At 48.5% G+C, this 25,269-nt stretch overlaps 1 long non-coding RNA gene across 1 annotated transcript in view; it reads right to left on the bottom strand.

Moving 5' to 3' along the window:
- Positions 1-704: 704 nt before the first annotated feature.
- LOC117975053 (uncharacterized) overlaps positions 705-25,269 on the bottom strand; it is a 65,233-nt gene continuing 40,668 nt past the window's right edge. The window contains exons 3-4 of the long non-coding RNA XR_004665275.3: positions 4,288-4,515; positions 705-2,841 (exon numbers count right to left, since the gene is read on the bottom strand). This is a non-coding gene — a long non-coding RNA (uncharacterized LOC117975053). The remainder of the gene's footprint in view (positions 2,842-4,287; positions 4,516-25,269) is intronic.

Below are 25,269 nucleotides of genomic sequence, written 5' to 3'. Positions count from 1 at the left end.
TGTATATCTTCTTTGGAGAACTGTATATTCAGAGCCTTTGCCCATTTTAAAATTGGGTCATTTGTCTTTTTATTATTGAGTCATAATGGCTCTTTATATACTCTAGATACAAGTCCCTTGTCAGACATATAATTTGCAAAGAGTTTCTCGTATTCTGTGGGTTGTCTTTGTACTTTCTTGTTGGTGTCATTTGAAGTACAAAAGTTTTAAATTGTTGATGTCTAATGTATCTGCTTTTTTCATTTGTTGCTTGTTCAAGGAACCATTGTCTAACCCAAGGTCACAAAGATTTATGCTAATGTTTTCTTCTGGGTATTATAGTTTTAGCTCTTATATTTATATATTTAATCCATTTTAAGTTAATTTCTGTATATGGTGTGAGGTAGTGATCTGACTTCATTCTTTTGCATGTGGATATCCAGTTGTTCCAGTACCATTTGTTGAAAAGACTATTCTTTTGCCATTGAATTATCTTAGAACACTTGTTATTGATCTTAAATGTGAGGGTTTATTTCTGGATTCTCAATTCTATTCCATTGATCAATATGCTCTTATTATATTTTAAACCGCTGAGGACAGAAGTCATGCCATATTCATCTTCATATCTCTCATCTCTTAAGGGTCTGGGTAAAGGTAGGTAAGTCTAGGTGTATTAGTTGGCTGGGGCTGCCACAACAAAATAGCACAGAATGAGTGGCTTAAAAACATAAATTTATTTTCTCATAGTTTTGGAGGCTGGAAGTCCAAGATCAAGGTGTTAGCAATGTTGGTTTCTCCTGAAGCCTCTCTCTTGGGCTTGGAGATGGGCACCTTCTTGCTGTGTCTTCACATGGCCTTTCTTCTGTGTACACTTACTCCTGGTGTTTCTACCTCTTCTCATAAGAACACCAGTCCTATTGGACTAGAGCCACACCCTGTGATCTCATTTTACCTTCATGACCTCTCTAAAGTCCCTATTTCCAAATATAGTCACACTGGGGGTTAGGACTTCAACATATGAATTTGGGGCCGGGCAGGGAGCAGGCACAGTTCAGTCTATAACACTGGGTAATGTCTGTTGAACTGAATAGAGGGCAGGAGTGCTTGCCCTCAGCTGTGAGGCTGCACGGCTGAGCATCAGTGGCTTGCAATGCCCCAGCATAGTCCCTGGCAAGTAGAGGCCAGTCTGAGAAGTTAACCTGACTTCCTCAAGTCAGCTGAGGGCTGGCAGTTAGGAGAGGGCTGTGTGAGTGGGGATTGTGAGGGAGAAGTCGACATGAGAGGGTCCTCTGAGAGGGTGGAGAGACATGTGCATATGTGTGCTGCACGTGCCCCAACGGAGAGAGTGTGCAGGGAAACACTCCCAGGCACCTGGGAATGCTGAGAGGGTCTAGTGACAGCTGTTTTCCCTACAGTGATTTCTGCCTGCTGTTGCTAAACAATTGGTGTGAACATTCTTAGGGCAAACAAAACAGGCCAAGCCTAGTAGAGGCAGGACACACACAGGGAGGCCCCTTTGCTGAGAGAAGCTGATAGCGGAAGGATACCCAGCTTCTCTGTTGCACACCTGAGTTTCTCTTAGGCTGTTACACATTATCCATTCTTTGCTCTACCGTAGGCCTGGGGTGGTGGAGTGAGAAAATACCTCACTGAGATGCAGCTTCACTGTCTTTATAAGAGAGATGTGAAATGCTCAACCCATGGGCTTTTAGAGAACCTTAACATCCAGTCTCAATGGGGAGAATGAAAGGGATGGGGAGGGGAGGTTGCTGGGGGTGGGGTAAGCTGGGCCTGAGTAGAGGAAAGAATAGGAGTGATCATGTGTAAGGAGCCTCCAATGCCTCCCAAACTGGAAGAAAGGTTGTGTTATTATTCCTGGTGGAGGCCCAGACAGCTTTCTTGCAATGCAATAACATCAGAAGGCTCAGGAGTAAACAATAATAATAGTTTTCATTGATCAAGCCTTTAATCTCACTCACTGCCTTTAGGAAGTTCAAGTCGGGGGTGGGAATGGAGTTAGGCAGGAGGGAGGGCTGGGGAAGTTAACTGAGAACTCGGCTCTGCTCAGCCCATTGCCAGTGGAGAACAGACATGACCTGGGCACTGGGTTTATATGGACATCAAAGTCAGTTTTCCTCTGCACCACTCAGATGCACTGGTTAATGTCACCTCCTCTGGGCTGTAGAGATAGGGGGCAGGCCTGGAGATCCAGAGGCTGAAATGGATCAAAGAAACCTGAGTTTACCACCTCTGCCTCCTTAGGGGAGCTTGGGAGCTTTCTCAGACCAATTTCTTCCTCCCTCCCATGCTGCAGTGTTGAGGTGTTTACAATTTTCTCCTAATTAACAGGCCTCAGCTGTGGAAAGGCATTTTGGACACCTGGGTCCTTCTTCCCCACCTCCTTGTCTTCCTTTTGGTACATGACTTTGGGGCACAGGCCCTGAGGATGCCATCTGACACGTTTGTAGGACTCTCTGCCTTCTACCACATGTAGTGTCTGTACCAAGCCCCACAGCAAACCTGCATGTGAGGCACAGAGAGCCTAGGTCATAGGCCTTAATGACACAGAGTAAATTGGTTAAGGCCACCAGAACCAGACCTCAGGAGTTTGGATGTTCACTTGCTTTTTCCAGTATACCTCATTCCCGAAATAGTATAACTACTCAAGTGACTCCTCCCCCATTGTGTCTCATTACCCTTTCCCTTCACTTCCCCATCCATGGTGTGTAGCAGGAGTTTCTAAGGGTGGTGGGGGTGGATGGCTGGAGAGAGCCCTCTTGCAAACCTTTCCTTAGGGGCCTGGAATTTAAAGTAGAGCTTCTCCATCTTGGAGGGGCTTCCACTGGCAAAAGCTGGAACAACCTGAGCATTAAAAAGAATATGAAGTAGAATTTATTGTAAGTCATTGAACAAATATCCAGCAGAGTATGACAATAAGATATAGATAGATAAAAACCAGATGAGAAGAGAGAGGGAAACTCATTTACCATCATTGAAGGTGATTATTGAACCAATTCCTTATTCAGGAAATTAGTAATTAAAAAGAAAGGACCAGGCATTTGCCTGTCCTTTTCAGGAGGCAATGTAGTTAATTCCTGTTGATAACAGAAAACTCCACTTTGTGAAAAACACTAGTCAATAAATATGGACATAATGGTAGAATTAGAAAAACGATCATTTTGTTATATTGAAAGAAATAATTGATTAAGGCAAAGATCATCAATAAATGTTCAATGCATCAAGTGAAAAGTTTTTGGAGAATAAGATAGTCTAGGGTCCAATGTATTGTTTCACAGATTACTTGCAGATTGTCAAAGGGAAAAAGACCTTTTCAAAGGCCAGATACGGCAGGGGCCACCTTAACCAAGTGATAATGATTAATGGGACAGCCTGACATTATGTGCCTTTGGATGTGATGCAATATGTAGTTTATAGCATCACCTGTGAAGTTGTACTACTTATCTATTGACACATATATTAGTCTTTTTAGACTGTCATAACAAAATACCATAGACTGGGGGCTTAAATAACAGAAATTTATTTTCATATAGTTATGTAGTCTGGGATGTCCAAGATCAAGGTACCAGCCAATTCGGTTTCTGGTGTGGGCTCTCTTTCTGGCTTGCAAATGCCACCTTCTCCCTGTATCCTCACAGAGCAGAGAGAGAGAGAGAGAGAGAGAGAGAGAGAGAGAGATCTTCCTTTTCTTATAAGGCCACGGTTGCTAATAAGAAATAACTGAGACTGGGTAGCTTATAAAGGAAAAGGGGTTATATGGCTTACAATTATAATGGCTGGAAAGTTCAAAATTGGGCATCTTCATCTGGTGAGGGACTTAGGCTGCTTTAACTTATGGTGGAGGATGAAAGGGAGTTGGTGTGTGCAGACATCACATGGCAAGAGGGGAAGCAAGAGCGAGAGGGGGAAGGTGCCAGGTTCTTTTAAACAACCAGATCTCATGGGAACTAATAGCATGAGAGCTCACTCATCACAAGAGAGCACATTACTCTATTAATGAGGTATCTGCCCCCATGACCCAAATACCTCCCATTAGGCCCCTCTTTCAATACTGGAGATCAAATTTCAACATGGGGTTTGGAGGGGACAAACATCCAAACCATAGCAGGGCTTCACCCTTATGACCTCATTTAGCCTTGTTTACCTCCTAAAGACCCTATCTCCAAATACAGTCACTTGGGGATTAGGGCTTCAATATATGAATTTAGGGTAGGAGCACAATTCATTTCATAGTTATGCATAGCAAAATGCCCCAAAACTTAGTGGCTTAAAACAACAAATATTTATTACCTCAGAGTTTCTGTGGGTCAGAAATACAGGCACAGCTTAGCTAGGTGCTTTTGGCTCCAGGTCTCTCACAAAGTTGTAGCCGAGTTGTCAGCTGCAGCTGAGGTCTCATCTGCAGGCTTGACTGGGGTGGGTTGGGGAGATGTGCTTCCAAGCTCATGCACATGGCTGTTGGTGGGCCTCAGTGCTCTGCTAGTTGAGCCTCTCCTGGGGCTGCTGCTTCTCCCAGGTCTAGAGATCCAAGAGAGTATGAAAGAGAACATGTGAGACAAAAGCCACAGTGTTTTAGTAACCTAATCTCAGAACTGACATCCCATTACTTCTGCCATATTCTATTCATTAGAAGCCAGTTGCAGAATCCAGCCCACATTCCTGTAGAGTAAGAATGTGAATACCTTTGAGGTGGGATCGCTGGGACTGTTGTAGAGGCAGCCTGCTATAGAGCATTCTTACCAAAAATCTTTAACGCTAATCGAATCAAGCTCAAGATCTAATGTCCAGTCTACAGGAATTACAGGGAGTAAAGTGACAAATTAAATAGCACCACAAGGAAGTGATCAGACAAGCCCAGAAAGTAGGACATTCTACAAGACTACCAGCTTGATTTCTTTAAAAAAAAAAAAAAAAAAAAGTCAATATTATGACCAAAGAAAGGGGTGGGGAGACTGTTTTAGGTAGAAGAGACTAAACAGACATAACAACCAAATGAAATGCATGCCCTTTGATTGAAGTCTGGCATTACAAAATAGCTATAAAAGATATTTCCGAGACAATTACAGAAGTTTGGAGACTAGCTATTAGATGATGTTAGGAAATTATTGTTAATTTTTCTTAGGTATGATAATGGTGTTTTGGTTATGGAAAAGACTGTCCTTATTTTTAAAAGAAACAGGTTGAAATACTTAGGTATGTACTGCCTTGATGTCTGCACCTTACACCCAAGTGGTCTAGAAAAACACAGAGATAAAGCAAATTTGACAAAAATGTTAATTGTGGATTGTGAGTATATGGGCTATTAATATATTATTCTTTGAGCTTTCCCGTATGCCTGCATTTTTGGTAGTAAAAAATTGAGAGGGTAGAAAAAGTCAGGCTTCTAACCACAACTATCGGACCCTCAGAGATGAACTTCAACACCTTTCTTAGGCTAATGAAAAATGTCCCCAATTTTTTTTTTTTATTTAGACACTTAGTGTTTGCTTGTGTCTTTCTTCATGATCCATCTTGTTCTAGAAAAGATTTGAGGTGACTCCTGCCCTCCTTACCACCTTCCTGGGGGCATCAGGAGCCTAGAGGAGGAAGAGGAGGGAGCTGGCTTCCCAGTTTTCTCCCAGGGCTGGCCGGTGTTTGGGTCTCTGGTTATGCGGAGGTGAATAACGGGTGAACACTCAAACAGACCTGATCTGATTCCTGGCATTGCTGCTTGCGTGGATGCTGGGAAAGCCTCTTAACTGTTCTGAGCCTCAGGTGCCTCAGGTATCCAAGAGGAGAGTAATCTGCCTCAGGGTGAGGAGACTGGAAGCCATGATGTGGGGAAGCTCTATGCAACTGCGGCTCTTGGAATGCTGGCTGGTCTGTCCATGAGATCCACGAGTGTGAGGGTCTCAGGTCCTGGAATCCCAAATGCTCTCTGTGGGGACTCAGGCAGGGCAGAAAGACTCTGGGGGTTCCCTGAGAAGCAGAGGAGGAAGTAGGGTGGGCAGTAACTCCCACCCCCCAGGGACACAGAAGGAGCCAGGAAGGAGGGATATTCAATTAGCAGGCGCCATGGGGGCTTTGGGCCCTGCTGGATTGTGTGTGAGTCCCAAGGCAGAACACAGCCCAGGAAGTGGCTCTTCTCATTTCCTTTCTTACCTGTACCTTTCCTAGTGAATCAGTCACTCAGAAACAGCTACACAGCCTTTTCCACTTGTATAGCCTGGGATCACAGCCGATATCCCTCTCCTGTCTGCCTGCTCCCCTCTTGTTTATGAGTCCAGCTGCTGTGAGGGGGTGGCTTGGCTGAGTGACAGAAGATCACTCAAAAGCCTTCCAATGCCAGCCACCTGCCCGCCACTGTATCCTGAACAAAGCCCCTCTCTTGTGATGGGAAGCTCTATGGCCTGCAGGATTATCTGCAGAAGGAAGGAGCCGGCGAGATGCACTCATCTGTTCAAAACCCCAGGAAGTGAACTTGGTTCTCTGAGACCCCAGCCAGAGTGGCCACTAGCCTGGCCAGGGCCTGAGAGAGGCTGCTAAATGAGACTGTCAGATTCCCTGGCTTTGCTCGTAATCTAGAAATTCACAAGCTGCAGAATCACAAATGGAGCCCGGGGCTTTGTTTTCAGCTGACAGGGGGAGGGATGAGGAGCTGAGCCAAGGTGAGCCGACTCCTCAGTCAAGGACAGCCACTTGGAACCATCAGAGAAAGAAATGGAGAGGCCTGGTGATCCCTCTTTGGGAAGTCAAAAGGTCTCAGGGCACCTCTGAATGGTGTGGCCCAGAGGGCGGGACCAGACTCAACCTCTCTTGGAGCATGTGGAACCCTAAACACTGGGGATTTCAGAGGTGTCAGAAAGACTCCTCTGACCACAAAGCCTACAGTTCCATCAGTCACATGCTATACCTCTTGAGTTAGGCGTCACCCTTAAAAACAGCAAATTTCCTGAAAAGAGTAAGTAATGAAGCCACTAACCTAGTCCCTCAACAGAGCACTGTACATCAACAAATAATGTATTATTTGAGCTCCTTCTGCTCAGCCAGGCCCAGTGCTGGGCTCTGGGGACACAGAGAGTGGGACAGAGCTCCTTTCCTGGCGTTGCAGTCTGCCGTGAGCCAGCAGGTAAACAAGCAATTACAATGCAGTGCGATAAAGGCTGCTGTAGAAATGGGAACCTGCTTTCTGCTTGGCTCTGCAGCAGCCTGATGCTGAGGCCAGGTGGGGAGAGTGTGGATGGGGAGAGAGAAGGAGGCAGGCTGCAGAGGGGTTGAAGGGTCCAGGCACTAGCTGGGCTATTTTACCTCTCCTCTGAGGGCCAGCGAGGGACAAGCTGAGGCAGTGCAGGAGCTCAGGAAGCCAGAAGGACTAGCCTCTAGGCCAACCTTCTGTACCATGTGGCCTATGGCAAGTCACTTCTCTCTGACCCCATTTGTTCAATGAAAGGTGGGATGAAGAGGCCATTATGGCGGCTTTCTCGGACCTGCCATAACAGAGGTTCTCAAACTCTGGTATGTATAAGAACCACCTGGGGTTCCCTGGCCAACCCCAGACTTAGCCAATCCCTGTCTATAGGGACAGGGCCTGGGCAACTTATTACCAAAACCCCTCCCCAGTGAGAGCTGAGGATCAGTGCTCCGGAAAGCAGCAGGGATAAGAATGAGGAGGGAATGCCAGGGCACATGGAAGCTTTCTCCAAACCTCTGAAATCCCAGGACTTCTTTGTGAAAGTATCCAGAGTTCAAAGGAGTCCCCTGAGGGAATTCAGAGCCTCCTACTGATGGATTAAATGAGATAATGCTAACCAAGAGTGAAGCATAAGTCGGAGCTGAATAAATATGCATCTTCCCCCTCTCATTCCAGTGAGTCTCTCGCTGAGTGGCTGGGTCAGGAGAGGGTAGTCTGAGAAATGTGGCAAAACACCATCAAATATTTTCCAAGAAAGAAATGGAAAGGGAGTGGGGGTAGTTTGCAAGAAATTTTTTTTTTTTTTTTTTTTTGAGACAGAGTCGCTCTGTCACCCAGGCTGCAGTGCAGTGTCACGATCTTGGCTCACTGCAAGCTCCGCCTCCCGGCTTCACGCCATTCTCCTGCCTCAGCCTCCCGAGTAGCTGTGACTACAGCTGCCCGCCACCAAGCCCGGCTAAATTTTTGTGTGCTTTTAGTAGAGACGGGGTTTCACCATGTTCACCAGGATGGTCTCAATCTCCTGACCTTGTGATCCACCTGCTTCGGCCTCCCAGAGTGCTGGGATTACAGCAAGAATTCTTTTGAGGTCTCTAGACTTTTCTTCTTCCAGGGCAGTGACAAAACTGGTTGGCCTGTCTGGGGTGAAGGGGCCTTAGATGGAGTGAGCTGTCCACTGTTGGCAAGGTGGAGGGGCATCAAAGACTCTGCCAGACTAAAACTGGAGGTCTTGGTAGGAGCGTGGGTCACCCAGAGGAGAACGGACTTCTGGCTCCTCCAGAACTTGGATGGACAAAGTAGACAGGGAGTGTCCCAGCAGGGCTCCCAGCCAGGGCCATTCCATTGCTGTCTAGATAAGGACAGCCCATCAGTGCCAGGCTTGCTCTGTGATGAGAGCTGGATTAGAGCTCAGGCTTCCTCGAGAATCTCCCAGCATCAGTCCTGACACTGACCAGCTGGATCCAGGCTGGGCTTTCAATGAATCCTAGGCAGGGATCAGGACAGCAGCTTCGGGAGGACTTCGGGGTGGGGTGAGGTGGGGTGGGCAGGCAGGAGCAGCAGCAGAGGGAAGAGATGGCAGAGGGTGGAAGGAGGGGGAGGGTCAGGAAGTGGGTTAGGTTCTCCCAGTACGCCCCATTCCTCTCTTCCGGTCCGTGGTCTTGTTGCTCCATGGACCCCACCTGGCCCCCTGCCCCCATTTCCACCCCCGCGCTTGCCTGTGTTATTTGCTCCCTTTGAATGCTGTCCCTTTCCTGCTTCTGCCAATTCAAATCTCTTCCCTCCTCAAGTGCTGTGTCCTCAGTGATGCTTTCCCACCCAGACAACTTCAGCCCTTTCCTTCATTTCATAAAGGCAGTTTTTTGTTTTGTTTTTTTTTTCCACTAGGGGCCAGAATATGAGATGAAGGATCCAAGATTCTTGCCTTCAAGGAACTCAGTCTAAAGCGGGTGGGTGACTGATATGTAAATAAACAAAAAAATTAAGACACACAGGTGGGACACAAAGGGACTGAAGGACTGAGGGGCTGTCTGGGGTGCCAGGAGATGCTTCACATAAGAGGACAGTGACATGGAGCAGTCCAGGGAGGCTGGGGTGCTCTGAAGGCAGTTCCAGGTGAGGACGCCTGGTAGGGAGAGGCAGGAGCTCATCTGCTGAAGGGGTAGGTGGCAGGTAGGCAGCAAGGACCTGGGGAAGCCAAGCTGCTGGAGCACAGGAAAGGGACGATGAGGGAGGGAGGGAGGGAGGCACCTGCATCCCCTCTGTAGCTCTGGCAGCTCCAGGGGCACCTGGCACACGAGGGCACTCAGTCTGTGCTGGGTGCTGCAGACTCCTATGCTCCACTGAATCTGCCTCCTCATCCAGCTTCCCAGGCTGGGGCCACCCTCTCCTCCCTACCTCCACTCCACCTTACCTGACCCTTTGGTCACACAGTGTTGTCCTGAGCACACAGGTGGGATTTGACAAATCACTCTTGATAGAGTCTCCCTAATCCCCTTCCCATTCCTTTGTATATCTTCACTATAACCCTGAGGCCAAGTGAATGAGTCTTCCTGTTTGTGTAAGATGTGTCAGTCAGGGGGCCTGCCTGGCTCAGACCCCTTCTAAGAGAAACTGTGCCCCCGTTCCCTACACTCAGAGCCCTTGCTGCAGGGGCAGCCCTCGCTGGCTGAGTTTCACATCACGTGATTCCTCCAGCTCTGGCCACTTCTATTCAGTCAAGAATTGGCTTCAAAGGCTCTGCCCAAATGGGAAGGGCCGGGCCATTCAGTGTCTTGATCTTGAGAAGCTGAACTGGGAAATCCAGAAAGCATCAAGCAGGGAGCCCAGAAGTAGAAGCAAAAGCCAGCATGGACAGCAAAGGCCTTGGTGTGGAGTCTGGGCCCCCATGGGTCAAAAGCCACCATTGTGGATGAGAAAGAGATGCTGGGAGGCAGAAAAGGGCCCAGCAGAGGGTGAGGGTGTGAGCAGGCAGTGGGGAGAAGCAGAGAGAGCTGCAGGGACTCCGAGAGCAGCTGAGCTGCCTGGGGAACACAGGAAAGGGACAATGCAGAGTCAGGTCCTGCTCTAAGATCCGGATCGTATTGATTCATTTAATCCTCACAACCACCCCTGGGGAGGAGCTACTCCCCCATCTTACAGATGAGGAAACTGAGGTACAGGGGGTTTAATGTCTTTCCCAAGCTCACACAGCTAGAGAGTGGCAGAGCCGGGATTTGAACCCCACAGCAAAGCTCGGCTGCGTCGCGGGTCTCACTGGAGAACTGGACAGGCCTCGCTTCCCAACAACCCTTAGGTTTTCCTGTCTGGGAGCTTGGCCCCACTATTAGAATTTCCTTGGGATTCTGTCTCCTTATTTATTATTCTGTGTCTCCTTAAGATACCGCCCCATCCCCACGTTTACACTTGAGCTTATCTAAGGAAGGTGGTGTCCTCTGTGTAAGTGATTTATCATTCAGGCTCCATTCACTTGGGAACTAACATGAAACATTTATTTAAAAATTTTTTCTTATGCCACTTTTTCAACTGTACTCTTTTGACAATGTCTTGGGCAGATTCTATGAGTTAGTTTTGATTACTGAATAAATTGAGTTTAAGATCCGATCTTGCAGGGGATTGAAACTCACCTTTCCTCACGTAGGACACCCTCTGGCTTAGGGCCTGGAGTGGGGCAGGAGGTGGTCTCCTCCTCCCTGTTCCCCCAGGAGTGAAGAGTGGGGGTGGGGGAACACCTTCCCTCTGGCATGCCGGCTCTCCCACCCTCCTGGAGGCTCCCACAGTGTGCAGGTGAGAAGAGGGAGGGAAGTACCTTGTACTACCAGGGCACTGGGTTCTTCTCGGTGGGGTGTTGCTGCCTCTCAGGCTAATGTTAATCAGCATTAGTGAGCACCAAAAGTGGGAGGTCTATTCCAGCTCAACTCTTTCCAGCCTCTTTAAGTGGGGGGACTGTGGGGGCCTAAGAGGGTCCCCTGGCCTCACAGGCTGGGTTATCAGTGAAGTGGCCTAAGCCACAACCTTCTGCAGGGTCTCTTGAGCCATGGAAAACTTGCCCATCCTTTGCCACATCAACAAGAGGCGTGCAGGCCCTTTCCCCTGTTCAGGTTGGCTTAAGGCATCTCACCAACTCTGCTGCCTAAGCAAATGGCCTACTGCTGGAGAATGGGGGTGGTCTCTGAATTCCCTCCCTGTAGGTTTTCCCAGTCTCTAAATGAGTCTTGATATGGTTTGGCTCTGTGTCCCCACCCAAATCTTACCTCGGATTGTAATCCCTACATGTCCTGGGAGGGTCCTGTAATCTCCAAGTGTCCAGGGAAGGAGGTGATTGGATCGTGGGAGTGGTTTCCCCCATGCTGTTCTCTTGACGGTGAGTGAATTCTCTGGAGATCTGATGGTTTCATAAGGGGCTCTTCCCTCTTTGCTCTCTCTTCTCCCTCCTGCCACCATGTGAAGAAGGTCCTTGCTTCCCCTTCTCCTTCCGCCATGACTGTAAATTTCCTGAGGCCTCCCCAGCCATGCGGAACTGTGAGTCAATTAAACCTGTTTCCTTTATAAATTACCCAGTCTCAAGTTTTCTTTATAGCAGTGTGAAAATGGACTAATACAAGTCTCTTTGAGCTGCAACCCCTCCCCCAGGCCTGTGGTCCACATATCAGCAGACAAGAGCAAGAAGCCATGGCATTTGGGCTAGCCTCTTAGTAAGCCACAAGGAGTGGTCAAGGCCCAATTGTTTTATGGTATAGGGTTCTTGATGCTCTTTGTTTTCAGCTTTGGGTCTTAGTTATCTACTCTGGGGTAGTCAAAAAAGGTAGAGGTGCAGCCCAAGTATCCAAGATCACTGCCCCCAGAGGAAGCCGGATGCTTGAGGACCAACTCACTCCTCACAGCACAGGGATGGCCTGGCTCACCCTTTGATTGGGTTCACTTCTCCCTGCCCCTACTGAGGGAAGAATGGTCCTGATTTCCCACCCTCCCCAGATGAGCAGGCCTGGACAGGTCAGGGGTTTCTGAATAGGCCACACCCCTCAGGTGTGCCCATCGCCCATGCTGCCCAGGAGCCCTGGCTCCTCCTCTTTTTCCCTGCCCCTGCCTGACACTTCTCTTCTAGATCCTTCTGCGAGTTTGCCACTAGGACCACCTTTTGTTCTTGGCCTCCCGGGACATTCCTCCCACCCTTTAATCCACAGCCCCATTGCCTTCCAGAGCTCCCTGCTGCCCTGCTCCCTGGACTGCTCTTCTGTCCTCCAGCCCTGGTTCCCTCAGACAAGCTTGGCTCATCCAACCCGGGAAAACTCCTGGAGCACTCAGGCTCCATCACGCCAGTTCCATTTCGGAGGCTCCAACCCGAGGGGCCAAGAGTGGGCAGGGGAGAGGGTGCCTAGGGGAGAGGGTGCCTTGTGCACTGTGACTCCTGGCCACAGAGCTCACACTCCATCCTGGTGGGTGACGGGTCCTTCCCGCGGATCCACCAGAGGCCCTACTTGCTAGAACTGAGCTCACTCTCTCTTGCACAAATATGCACACAGATACAGAGAAGCCAGTGCACAGGGAGGTTGTAGACAGGGAGAAAATTATAAGGTTCATTTAGAAAGCAGTAAAGAGGGGATTTCAATTTCCTTTCAAAATCACAACACGATTATTCTTGAATGGTGACTTCTGCAGGAACACTGAGATTCTGCTCTTGGACCCAGGGCACTGGCGTTGGGGGAGGCTGCTGGGGAGACATTAGATGGGGGCGTCACATGTGAGATGACTTCACCGAGGGAGCGGGTTGTGGGAGCGAGGCATGGAAGGCTGTGTGTGGGAGGGGTCAGGGAAAAGGTGGAGCTAGGGCAACTGTATGGGTGGACTCAGGGATGGAAGATGACAAGACGGGCCCTCACACCTCACATGAGTGTCTGCGTGCATGTCAGGGGCTGGACCGGAGCCATGCCAGCAAGGTACTTCAGGCACAAAGTTAAGGAGGCATAGCTCTCAGATTTGTGTAAGTGGGTACTATTTGCACAGGATGCCGGCTGGGTTCTGCACCATTTTTGAGGGGACATTCTTTTATCTACTGTTATCTCATGATCGCCCCCTCCTCTCCTCTTCCATCTCCCGCCATGGGTGCTTAAAAACAAACACTAGAAGTGTATCTGGAAGAGGAAAGGCAGTAGGTGAGCAAACATCTGTCCATTTGTCAATGAAAAGAGGAAGTGGGTTTAAGTAACAAATAGAGGGGATTAAGGTAGATATCACAAAGCACTTATATTGAGGACTTTTGAGCAGAATTATGGAGGAAGACCCTCAGCTGAAAGGCAAAGAATACATTATAGCTGCATGGGGAATGGTGCTGACTGCAGAGCCAGACAGACTTGGGTTTGAAGCCTGGCAACTGCTACTTTTTAGCTGTGTGACAATGGCAAGCCACTGGACTTCCCTGGGCCTCTTCTATAACATGTTGATAAAAATATGAACTGCACAGGGTTATTGTGAGGGATAATGAGATAGGTTAGAAAGCGCTGAGATCCTCATGAGATCATTGAACGTGGTCCTGCCCTGAGGAGGGCAGTGGGAGGAAGTGATCTTGGAGTAAGGTGTGAGCTCCTTGAAGATGGGCTGAGCCTGCACCTGTGGAAGCCCTGGGTGGCTGTGCAACCAGCTTTTGCTGTTAGATGAATGCAGAGCTGGACTGCCCTTTGTCAGGACCTCCTGTCTCTGGCTTCTGAAGATCAGCTGTTAAAGCTGTGGTCTGGGGAAGGGTTCCTGCAGAGGATCCAGATAAATCACATGACCTCCATGCTACCCTGTGGAGCTAAGAGCAGGTTGGGGCCGCTGGCTTGGGGCCCCCAAGTGGGTGGGACTCCTGACAGTTGAGGACGAGGTAGTGGCACCTGCCTGCTCGGCAGTGGAAAAACACCCGACCCCTTTGCGACTACACAGGCTGGCTCTGCTTGATGTCGATATGCTTAATGATTTGTGACATGATTGATATAGAAAGCGAACTTGCTATATTCCATCTGTTGAAAGGAAAATGGTGGCAAAGTGGCACATTCCAGGGAAAATCAGGATGCTGAGTGGAGCACGCTGGTGGGGCACTGGGCTGGGGTCGGGGAGTAAGAGAACAGATTCCAGCAAGATTGAGCCTGTGTCCAGCCGGGGCAGCCTAGACACGGAACCAGAAAAAGACCAGACATCAGGAAGAGCGTGAGGTGGGGGATCGGGGAACTATTCAGAAATTAGGGGCCCAGGGGACTGGAAGCCCTCACTTCCCTCTGTGCCTGCTCCTGCGGGGCTTGGGGCAACTGGAGAACACCTCTGTGCTTTTGCCCCTGTACCAGATATAGACAGCGTCCGCCTAGGACCCACGTATTCCCCTCACCACTTCTGTGCACCATGGCTTTACTTCTGCCTGCTCTGCTGGTCAAAGTGTGTCCGGAATTGGTGGGTTCTTGGTCTCACTGACTTCAAGAACGAAGCCGCGGACCCTCGCAGTGAGTGTTACAGTTCTTAAAGGCGGCGTGTCCGGAATTTGTTCCTCCTGAGGTTCGGGTGTGTTCGGAGTTTCTTCTTTCTGGTGGGTTCGTGGTCTCGCTGACTCAGAAATGAAGCTGCAGACCTTCGCGGTGAGTGTTACAGCTGTTAAAGCCGCGTGTCTGGAATTGTTCGTTCCTTCTGGTGGGTTTGTGGTCTCGCTGGCTTTAGTAGTGAAGCTGCAGACCTTTGCGGTGAGCATTACAGCTCATAAACGCAGTGTGGACCTAAAGAGCAAAAGAACAAAACTCCCACAGGGTGGAAGCAGACCCAAGCTGGTTGCCACTACGAGTTCAGGCAGCCTGCTTTTATTCTATTATCTGGCCCCACCCACATCCTGCTGATTGGTCCATTTTACAGACAGCTGATTGGTTTGTTTTGACAGGGTGCTGATTGGTCCGTTTTGACAGGGTGCTGATTGGTGCGTTTGCAATCCCTGAGCAAGACACAAAAGTTCTCCACGTCCCCACTAGATTAGCTAGATACAGAGTGTGGATTGGTGTGTTTACCAACCTTGAGCTAGACACAGAGTGCTGATTGGTGCATTTACAAACCTTGAACTAGATACAGAGTGCCAATTGGTGCATTCATAATCCCTTAGCTAGACATAAAGATTCTCCAAGTCCCCACCAGATTAGCTAGACACAGAGCGTTGATTGGTGCATTTACAATCCCTTAGCCAGACAGAAAGGTTCTCCAAGTCCCCACTAGACTCAGGAGCCCAGCTGGCTTCACTCAGTGGATCTCGCACCTGGCCGCAGGTGGAGCTGCCTGCCAGTCCCACGCCGTGCACCCGCACTCCTCAGCCCTTGGGCTGTCGATGGGACCGGGCGCCGTGGAGCAGGGGGCGGCGCTCGTTAGGGAGACTCAGGCCGCGCAGGAGCCCACGGCGGTGGTGGGGAGACTCAGGCATGGTGGGGAGACTCAGGCATGGTGGGCTGCAAGTCCCGAGCCCTGCCGCGCGCGGAGGCAGCTAAGGCCCGGCGAGAAATCGAGCACAGCGCTGGTGGGCCAGCACTGCTGGGGGACCCGGCGCACCCTCCGCAGCTGCTGGCCTGGGTGCTAAGCCCCTCACTGCCCTGGGCCGGCAGGGCCGGCCGGCTGCTCCGAGTGTGGGGCCCACCAAGTCCACGCCCACCCGGAACTCTAGCTGGCCCGCAAGCGCGGTGCGCCGCCTCGGTTCCCGCCCGTGCCTCTCCCTCCACACTTCCCCGAAAGCCGGCTCTGGCCTCGGCCAGCCCAGAGAAGAGCTCCCACGGTGCAGTGGCGGGCTGAAGGGCTCCTCAAGTGCGGCCAGAGTGGGCGCCAAGGCTGAGCAGGCGCCGAGAGCAAGCTAGGGCTGCGAGGGCTGCCAGCATGCTGTCACCTCTCAAAAGCTTGCACCTGCAGCCTTCAGAGGATTGCTCTGGGGCACCTGAGGCCACCACAGCTGGATGTGCCTGGGTGTTTAGCACCCTCTCCCCTTCCCCCATCCCTGTAGAGTGCAAGGATAGGAAAGTCCAGTGCCTTTGCCTTAAGATGGGAAAAGAATGTCTGTGATGTAATTCACACGCCAGGGCTTTCCATGGGTGAGGCTTTTCAGGCTGAGGCTACGACTTCCCTGAAATCACAGCCTTTCTTGTCTTCTTCCCCCCTTCCTTGTTCGGGAGGGGCCCACTACTGGCCCACTACCTGTTTGGTTCCTTCATGTAGCATTCCTCTGATGAATACCTTCCCCAGGTATCCTTTGCTCAGGATCTGCTTCTAGGGAATCCAACCTCAGTTGGCTCCTAAGCAAGTTCAGAAGAAGGTAATAGATAGCGACAGCACACATGCTTTTTTTATTTTTAAATTTTAGAGACAGGGTCTTGCTCTGTCACCCAGGCTGGAGTACAGTGGCACCATCATAGCTCACTGCAGCCTCAGATGCCTGGACTCAGGCAATCCTCCTGCCTCCGGAGTAGCTTGGACTACAGGCATGCACAGACATGTCTGGCTAAATTTTTTTTTTTTTTTTTTTTTTTTTTGTAGAGACAGGGTCTTTCTGAGTTGCTTAGGCTGGTCTCAAATTCCTGGCCTCAGGCAATCCTCCAGCCCCAGCCTCCCAAAGTGCTAGGATTACAGACCTGAGCCACTGTGCCCAGCCAGTATGCACACTCTTTAGTTTATATCAGTCATATAGCATGACCACCTGGCCAGGATGGTCAGGTCCCAAGTATCCATGCCAGTGGCTGGAGACAGCGAGGCTGATAATCCCAAGCTATGTAGGAAGTGTATGCTCATGTGCTTGGGCTCGCCCCAGGAATGGCTCTGCGAGGGTTTCTGTGACTTCCCACCCAGGTCCCACTTTCTGCCTCTTCCTGCCAAAAGTGGACGTGCTTTCCTGTGTCTGCTTTGCTCGGACAAACATGACAGTGAGCTAGCATTCCCTGAGCATGCACTGTCTGATAGCCTGAGTAGAGGCAAAGCTTGCTGAATTACGGAATGTTCAAAGTAATGTAGTCTGGCCTTCTGGGTTTTGCTTAGAAACCTGCAGTGCTGCGGGACTCAACCTGGATAGTCCAGAGAGAATCTGCCACAGACAGATAATTGAGAATTCACTGTAAATGCAAACAGGTTCTTAGGACACAGCATTTTTTGCTGGCTCAGACTTCTTGAATAGGAAAGAAAAAAGATATATCTTCTTTCCAGAATACTTTCCTACTCAGGCACAGAGGGTAGGTGGCTCATTTGTTCACCCCCAGGATAAACACCTGCTAAGCATCCATTGTATAGGCTTCTGCTGTTCTGACTGCCCAGCCTCCGCTCACCCAGTAGGATGTTGCTGCTCTCCAGTCCCTCTCTGAAGAAATCCCCTTTCCTCACTCCCTTCCTTGTAGGAGGCCCTGACTCCCCCTCCAGGGGTAGGCGTGTGATCAGGCCTGGCCAATCGGAGTACTGTATCTCCTAGGCTCTATCTTCCTTCAAGGATGGACACATGACAAATTTGGACCAGTGAGAGTGGCTTTGAGTTTTTGACTCCTGGAGAAACAAAGCTCTAACTTCAACCTGCTGGACATTAATTGGTGAGGATATGGGTCTGGAATGCTGAGCAACCACAGGGAACTGGAGAAGAAACCAAAACACGGAAGAAAGATGCAACAAACAGAAAGACCACACACGTACTGATGACATTGAGCCCCTGAACCCAGCTGTGCCAGGAGTCAGACCCTGGCATTTTCAGATCTATGAATCAATGCACTTCTTTTCACGTGGGATAGTTTGGTTTCTTTTGTTACTTTTAAACAAAATTGATGCAGAAGTTGATTCCAGGAGTGGAACGTGCAAGTGGCAAGTCACGCGTACGTTGTTGGCTGAGTGGAGTGGAGGTGTCAGGTGGTGAGGACTCACGGACCCTGGCTGAAAGGTTGGAGCTCTTGCTAAACAGAAGTGACCTTCAGTAAGGTCCTATTAAAAAGTGACAAGCTTAGGTTGAAACTGGCTGGTTTGAAAGCAGGTGGCATTTACATTAAGCTTTACTGAGAGAGGCACTTCTTGCCTATGACCTGAAATTCACAGCAGCCAGAAGTATGGAGGAATGCAGCATTGGAAAGCTAAAGGACCGATTCCAACCTAAAATTAGTGTGCATAAAGGCAGGAAAGCAAGCAACCTGGGGACACACTGATCCCCTAGACCCTTTCCAAGCACCTCCTGTGATGAGCCCCCCACTCAATGCAGGGGATGTGGCTGGAGTCAAGGAGCCAAGTAATCCCCTCCCCTCCTTCAGGCATTGTTTCAAATTGCCTCCTGGAGGTGGAGTCTCAGATGGAGGCCAGTAAGCTGTTGGCTGGGGGAAGGGCAGAGCACTGCCCAGGTTGCACATCAAAGTCAACGGCTCAGTGAGGGCTGGGGCTTCAGGTACTAACCCATGGGGAAGGCTAGAAGTGGACACCAACAGCTTGCTAAAGATCTGAGAGAATTATTCTACAAAAGAAACACCAAATCTGTCAAATAACCTAAGATGCCCATCATTTACTCAAGATCTGAGAGGAGTTTTTTACAAGAGAAACACCAAATCCGTCAAATAATCTAAGAAGCCCATCATTTAAGGCAATCAATCCTCAGGTCCCCACTACCCCATCCAGTAGAGAGCTGCTTCCCAGAAGTTGCATCTTCCCTGTCGCCCATCCCAAATGTGGGCTTGGGAGAGACAGTGGGCAAGGGAGCTCTCCTGGAAAATACGCTGAAGGACAAAGAACCTTGCTTCCTGCCAGGCACTGGGAGTGCTGTGCTGTGGGCGGGTGCCCTCTGTGCAATTCTCCTTTAATTGAAGTTATTCTGCTCCTCCTCTACCATTCTATGCTGTTGACATTTCAGGGGACAGGGACAGGGTGTTAACTGTATAGGCTGGTGCAAAAGTAATTGTGGTTTTTGCCATTGAAAGTAATGGCAAAACTGCAATTACATTTGCACCAACCAAATATCATCTAGACGATGGTGGCCTGGCCATAAGGGGCCACATTTGGAACTGGCCAAGAAAAAGGCATATTTTGGGGGGCAGAATTATAACGTGTTTAATGCATGAGTTCTGGAAGCCAACTGCTTCCTTCGTTCCCTCACTTTTTCACCTCATACTCGTGTGATCTTGAGCAAGTTACTTCACATCTTTGTGCCTCCATTTTCTGTTCAATAAAAGGAATTAGTAATGATGTTTATGCATTTTGGGTTGTCTCTCTTTGGCTGCCATCTTGCTACTGCCTGGGCAGGAGATGGAAGCTGAGTGCAGGGGAGAGGTGGGGTGAGGCAGGAGTGGTTGACATCATGTGAACCCCAGACTCAATTGTGCCTGAATTCGGCCTACGCCTTCTTGGCCACTTTTATGGAGAATACATTTTCTGTGTACTTAAGAGAGTCTGATGGAGTTTTTATGACTTGCAATAAAAAAAAAAGGCCAGTTGATATACCAACTGTGTGTGTTAACCACTGTATATACAGCCTTGGCTCTCAGGAGCTCTCAGCCTAGTGGGAAGACAGACACGTAATGCAGCGTGGAGAGAATTGAGATAAGAGAGGTCTAGGGGGCCATGAACACATAGATGAAGAGTCTCTAATATAGATATTGGGATCCTAGAAAGCTTCCTGGAATAGGTAACATCTTGGCTGAGTCCTAAAGGAATGGTCAGAGCCAGCGGAAGAGGGCAGGGGAGAGAGCACACAATCCCAGGTCCATCTCCCAGTCACTGGAGATTTCAAGGATGGGCTGGAAAACTGCTTGCTTGGAATGTTGAATGGAGGATTTATGCCTTGACCAGGAGGTTAAAGCAAATCCTTTCAGTGGAGAATACAGCTCTTGGGCTCTGCTGTGGTTCCTGTCCCAAGGGGACGTTGACCTCTAGGGCCTTATCACAACCTGGCCTTTGGCCTGAGAATGTGTTTTGTTTGGCCCATACCATATTTCAATTTTTTTGGATTTGTTGTCGATATTTAAAATTGAGACAGTTTACAGAAAAGCTTGAATTTTTGGCTTATCTTGAAAAATCAGGAGGCCTGATTACACTGGACATTACCAATCATGTGGGAATATAGGCCCTGAAGCATGGTGCTCCTCTTACACAAGACTTGTGCGTTCCTGGGTCCACCCCAGTCCCCACCCCTCCCTCTTGTCTCTCCGTGGGCCCACTTCATCCACTCACTTACCTTCCCTAGTAGGCCTCTGTAGGAATTTGAATTTGTGAACCCCATTTTAGACTAAGGATTCACTGGACATGTATTAGGCTGTATGTGCCAGTGGGTGATGCCCTAGAGGATGAAATCAACCCGAGTGCATGAATGCCCCTCTCTGGTTCCTTTTCCACTGGTGCTAGTGGATGTGGCTTACGTAGGAAGAGCAGACTCTGAGGCTTGGGCTTGGGCACCAGGAGCAGGAGGAGGGGTTGGGGCTTATCTGTTTTTATGGCTTTCCAGGCTGCCTGGTCTAGCAATGGTGCTGTCACATGACAGTGTCCAGCTCTGACCAGAGTTCTGCAGTGGGTTGAGGACAAAACTATGTCTGATAAAAACATATTTCTTTGTCTTGCTTTTCCTCCTTTGTATCCATTCCATCTCTTTAAGGATTCTTCTTGGGGATAGTTTTCAGTTATTCCTGGGTAGCCAGGATGGAGTCCATCATAATAGCATCTTTGTGTGTGTGTGTGCGTGTGTGTGTGTGTATTCTTCTTTTAACATTTTTTTGACATTTGTTCTTTTAATTCCAAATTTGGGTTAGATTTAAATGTTATTAATTTAAAGGTGTTTCTCTAAATCCAAAATTAAGGTTGTTTGTAATAGTCTTATACGTGGCATTTCCCCAACTCGACTGAAGTATAATTTACAGACCTATTTTATGTGTGTAGAGCTCAGTGAGTTTTGACAGATGTTTTCCCTTATGTAACCACCACCACAATCAAGATATAAACATTTCCATTACCCCCTGGCTTCCCTGGTACTCCGTCCTACTCAATCTCCCCACGACTCATGGTCCCAGGCAATCACTGATGTACTTTCTTGTCGCTATAGATTAGATTTCTCTTTTCTAGAGTTTTATATAAATGAAATCATATACTATATATTCTTTTGTGTCTGTCTTCTTTTACTTGGTGTATTTTTTTTGAAATTCATCCATTTTGTTGCATTTAGTAGTTTGTTCCTTTTTCTCCTGAGTAATATTCCATTGATTGTATAGCTATGCTAGGATTTATTTATCCATTCACCTGCTATTGATGGGCATTGGGGTTGCTTCCAGCTGGGGGTATTACAAATAAACTCGCTATGAACATTCACGTATGAGTCTTTATGTAGACATATGTTTTCGCGTCTCTCGGGTAAATATTGAGCAGTGGAATCGTTAGGTCTTAAGAGAAGTGTTATGTTTAACATTTTAAGAATCGGCCTATTTTGCCAAAGTGGTTTTTGCACCATTTTCTGCTTCCTCCAGCAATGTAGGAGAGTCCACCTAAAGGAGCCATGCAGGACGTACACAGTGCTCCCCATCCTTGCCAACATTTGTAATTTCATTCTTTAAAATTTTAGCCCATCTAATGAGTGGGTATTGGCATCTAATTGTACTTTTAATTTGCATTTCCCTGATGACTAAAGATGTTGAACGTCTTTTCATGTACTTATTGGCCATTTGTATATCTTTTTGTGCATCATAGCATCTTAATACCAACTCTCCCAACTTCTAAGAGTCAATAGAAGATTATACAGAAAATTAATACACAGTCTAGCAAGTCAGTTCTATGAAAAGGACTGATAAAAAGCTGCCAGAGAGCTCACATCCAATCTCTGAGCTGAATGTGGAATGCTGGGATTCTGTCATTTTTTCCAGAACTAGGCAGCTGGGGAAAGTGACAGGCAGGATTCAGACCTGTTCGTGTGATGCAAATGGTTCAGGGCGTGGCTGGAGGCTGCCTCCCTGCAGGCCAGGTACCTGTGGGGTGGAGGCTTGATAGAGTGGCAGACCTGGAGATGCATCTCCTTTCATTAGGTTTGCTTGCTCCTGGGTATAAGTTCTGAGCCTGCCTGGGTATAAGCCTTGCTCCTGGGTATAAGTTCTGAATCTGCCTAAGTCCACTGAAGCCAACTTTGCCCTTGGCAGCAGACTCAGTATAAAACAGGTCCTGACCTTCTGTCTCCCCATTGTGGTGGGAGTGGGGCTGAGGTACACAAACATGCCCAGATCTCTCTGCTGACTGTGGCCCCATGCAGCCGGGAAGTGGGAGAAGAGGGCGCATGAACTGATGGCTGGACCAAGTTGAGCGAGGTTTCTGCCGTTGGGTGTGGAGACATAACCTTGACATCACTCAGCCTGCTGGCATCATGGCTTTAACTCAGTCTGCATGACCTATTTGACCTGAACTGGTCAGCTCCAGCAATTGACCAGTCTGCTGCATCTGAAAACTGCTTTGATTGATTTTTTTTTCAATGACTAGGACTTTTGTCTGACTGCATCAATGAAAGTGAAATTTGGCTTCAGGAAGACTCAACTTAAGTGTGGAATGTCTTGTTCCCTTTGTCAGATTGGCTTATCTTCTACTCCAAGAGCTCACGGATTTGTCATACGCATCAAAGTGCTGGAGTCTTCTGCCACTAATTGGCTGTATTCTCAACATGACACAATCAAAACGGTGTTGGTTTTGGGATGTTCTGAAACCTAGGCTTAGTCACAGTTCTGTCTATAAGTTGTGTGACCTTGGGCAAGTCACTCTTTAGACCTCAGCTTCCTCTGTAACATGAGGGCAGTAAAATTTACCCGACGGTATTGTTTTGATGATTAAATTTGACAATGGACGTAAGATTGAGGTGTGCTTGTCATTTTTAATGGCACTGGGTTTCAAGCCTCTGTCTCTGAAAATGGAGTAGGCTGGACTGGGTCACCTCCCAGGCCTCAGCCTTCTCATTCCTGTATGACTCTGGGGAACAGAGCTATGTTTTTATCCAAATCACAGAGTAACTTTTCTTCACAGCATGCTACTGAGTCTCAAGAGGGGAGGACACCCTATGGTATGTAACCCCCAAAATCCAGATTTCTATAAGTAAGAAGAAATTTGAGCCTTAATGATAGCCAATTTAACACCTACAAAGTGCTACCCCTGGGCTAAACTACTTTCTTCTTCCTGCCACCTCTTCAGGCAGCAGCAACATCAAATGGATCTATTTGCTCAAGAAAATCCCCTATCAAGACAAAGGCAAGTCTTGGATTCAGTGGTTGCCTCTGTCACAAGGAAGTACCTTGTGGTGCCTCAGTTTCCCTTTCATACCAGGAATTCTTCAGGCCTTGCTCATTCCCTCCCAGGTGGCAGAGCTGTGAGTTATCCTCTCCAGTGCCCTCTGAAGCCCTCCAATGGGAGTTGGCAGGATGAGTGGCAAGAATTATTAATTAGTGAAAATATGTGTAATCACATAATTGGAGTGTATAATTGATGCTTCACTGCTGCAGGCAGAAATGGAGGGATGCAGAGATGAAAGCCAGGAAGAAGGAGGCTGCCATAGATCCCAACTGCTGTAAATGCAGGAGAAATGCAAAGAGTTTAGCACTCCTGGTACCCTGCAAAACGTGGGTGGAATAAAGGTCATGTGCTGGGGAACAAAACAGCACAAATAAACAGCGGATGAACAGGACCTTAGTACTCGTAGCCGACACAAATAAAGCTGCTTTCCCCAGGAGACCGCTTTGTGCCCACATTTTGAGGCTGCTGTGTATTTCTCTCTCTTTTTTTTCAACAGCAGCATCAGATTTCTAATGAAAGAGCTCAGCTGATCATCATCGCTGCAGTAGCAGAGAAGAGATGATAACAATCTCACATGTAGCCCGGCTTCCTGAGCTGCCCCCTTGGATTTGCATATCTTTGAGTCCTCAGTGCTCTCTCAGCACCCAAGCAGAGCTTCCATTCCCTCTCTGGTCCCAAGGTCCTGGGTTTTTATACATAAGTCGTGACATCTGGGATCTATTTGTTTCAGGGCTCATTTGTTGGAAGAGGAGGAATAAGGTAGTGACTGAAGAGTGTCTTCTCAGTATATTGCACTCAGATTTTCCTCTACCTGATTGAGGATGCGGAAGGAGGGTAATCGGGGGATGGGAAGCTGAGGCAGGATGGAACAGAAAACAGGTGTGGGTGATTCTTGGAAGGGGGATACAATAATAACAACAACAATAACAACAGCAAACACTCCCATCTGCTGACTGTTGAGACCAACGTCAGGCTCTGTGCTGGAGGTGCGTGGTCTGCACAGCTCATAGAGTTGTCACACGCCTCTGTGCTCTGTGAGGCGGGTGCTGGAATTATCCTCATTTTATAGTGAAGGAAATGAAGCCAAGGGAAGAGAAGTCACTTGCCCAAGGTCACCCGGCTGATAGATGATGGAGCCAGGCCTCCAATCCAGGTCTTCCTCCAAAGCCCACGTTCTGTAACCCACCGGCTCTGCTCATCGTGGCACATGGTATTATCAGTTCTGCTGCCACCGCCACTGCCACTGTAGCCACCTCCACCTGTGTTTGTGCTTCCTGCATGAGCTCCTACCAACCCCATAGGCTTGTTGTCAGGATCAAGTGAGCTGATACTTGTTAAGTATCTTGAACAGTAGTTGGTCCTTTATAAGCATGCAATGAATGCTAGTTGTTATTTTTTTCTAACATGCTGTTATTATTTATCTGTGGCAAAACTCTGCTGGGTGCTTCAGAACCATACAGGCGAAACAGACGAATCCTCACCCTCCTGGGATCTTACATTGGGAGACAGGACAGACACAGAAAGAGAAGAAAATGTCATGTTTGATACGCATCAACTGCATGGCTCACAGTAAAGTCCAGCATGAAGAGTGACCGACCCTGCTTGAGTTGAAGGAGGGCTCCATGGAAGAGGTGAGATATGACCTAAGGCTGAAGCAAAGGCTGAGTTTTTAAAGTTTAAGGTGCAGTGTGTGAGGCCAAAGCACAGGTGGAAATCATGACCAGAATGTCAGTGTCTCCCTCTACTCTGCACCAGGCACTATTCCAGGTACTGAGGATGCAGCAGTTACAGCAGCTTTGTAGAAGAGTGCCTGGTACAGAGTAGAGTCTGAAAAGCCATATGTTGAAAGAATAAATAAGAAAAAGGAA

The sequence above is a fragment of the Pan paniscus genome, chromosome 9, assembly GCF_029289425.2.
Source record: "Pan paniscus chromosome 9, NHGRI_mPanPan1-v2.0_pri, whole genome shotgun sequence".
NCBI lineage: Eukaryota > Metazoa > Chordata > Mammalia > Primates > Hominidae > Pan > Pan paniscus.
The sequence above is the reverse complement of the archived record's forward strand: the minus strand, read 5'-3'. Positions and strand labels throughout refer to the sequence as shown.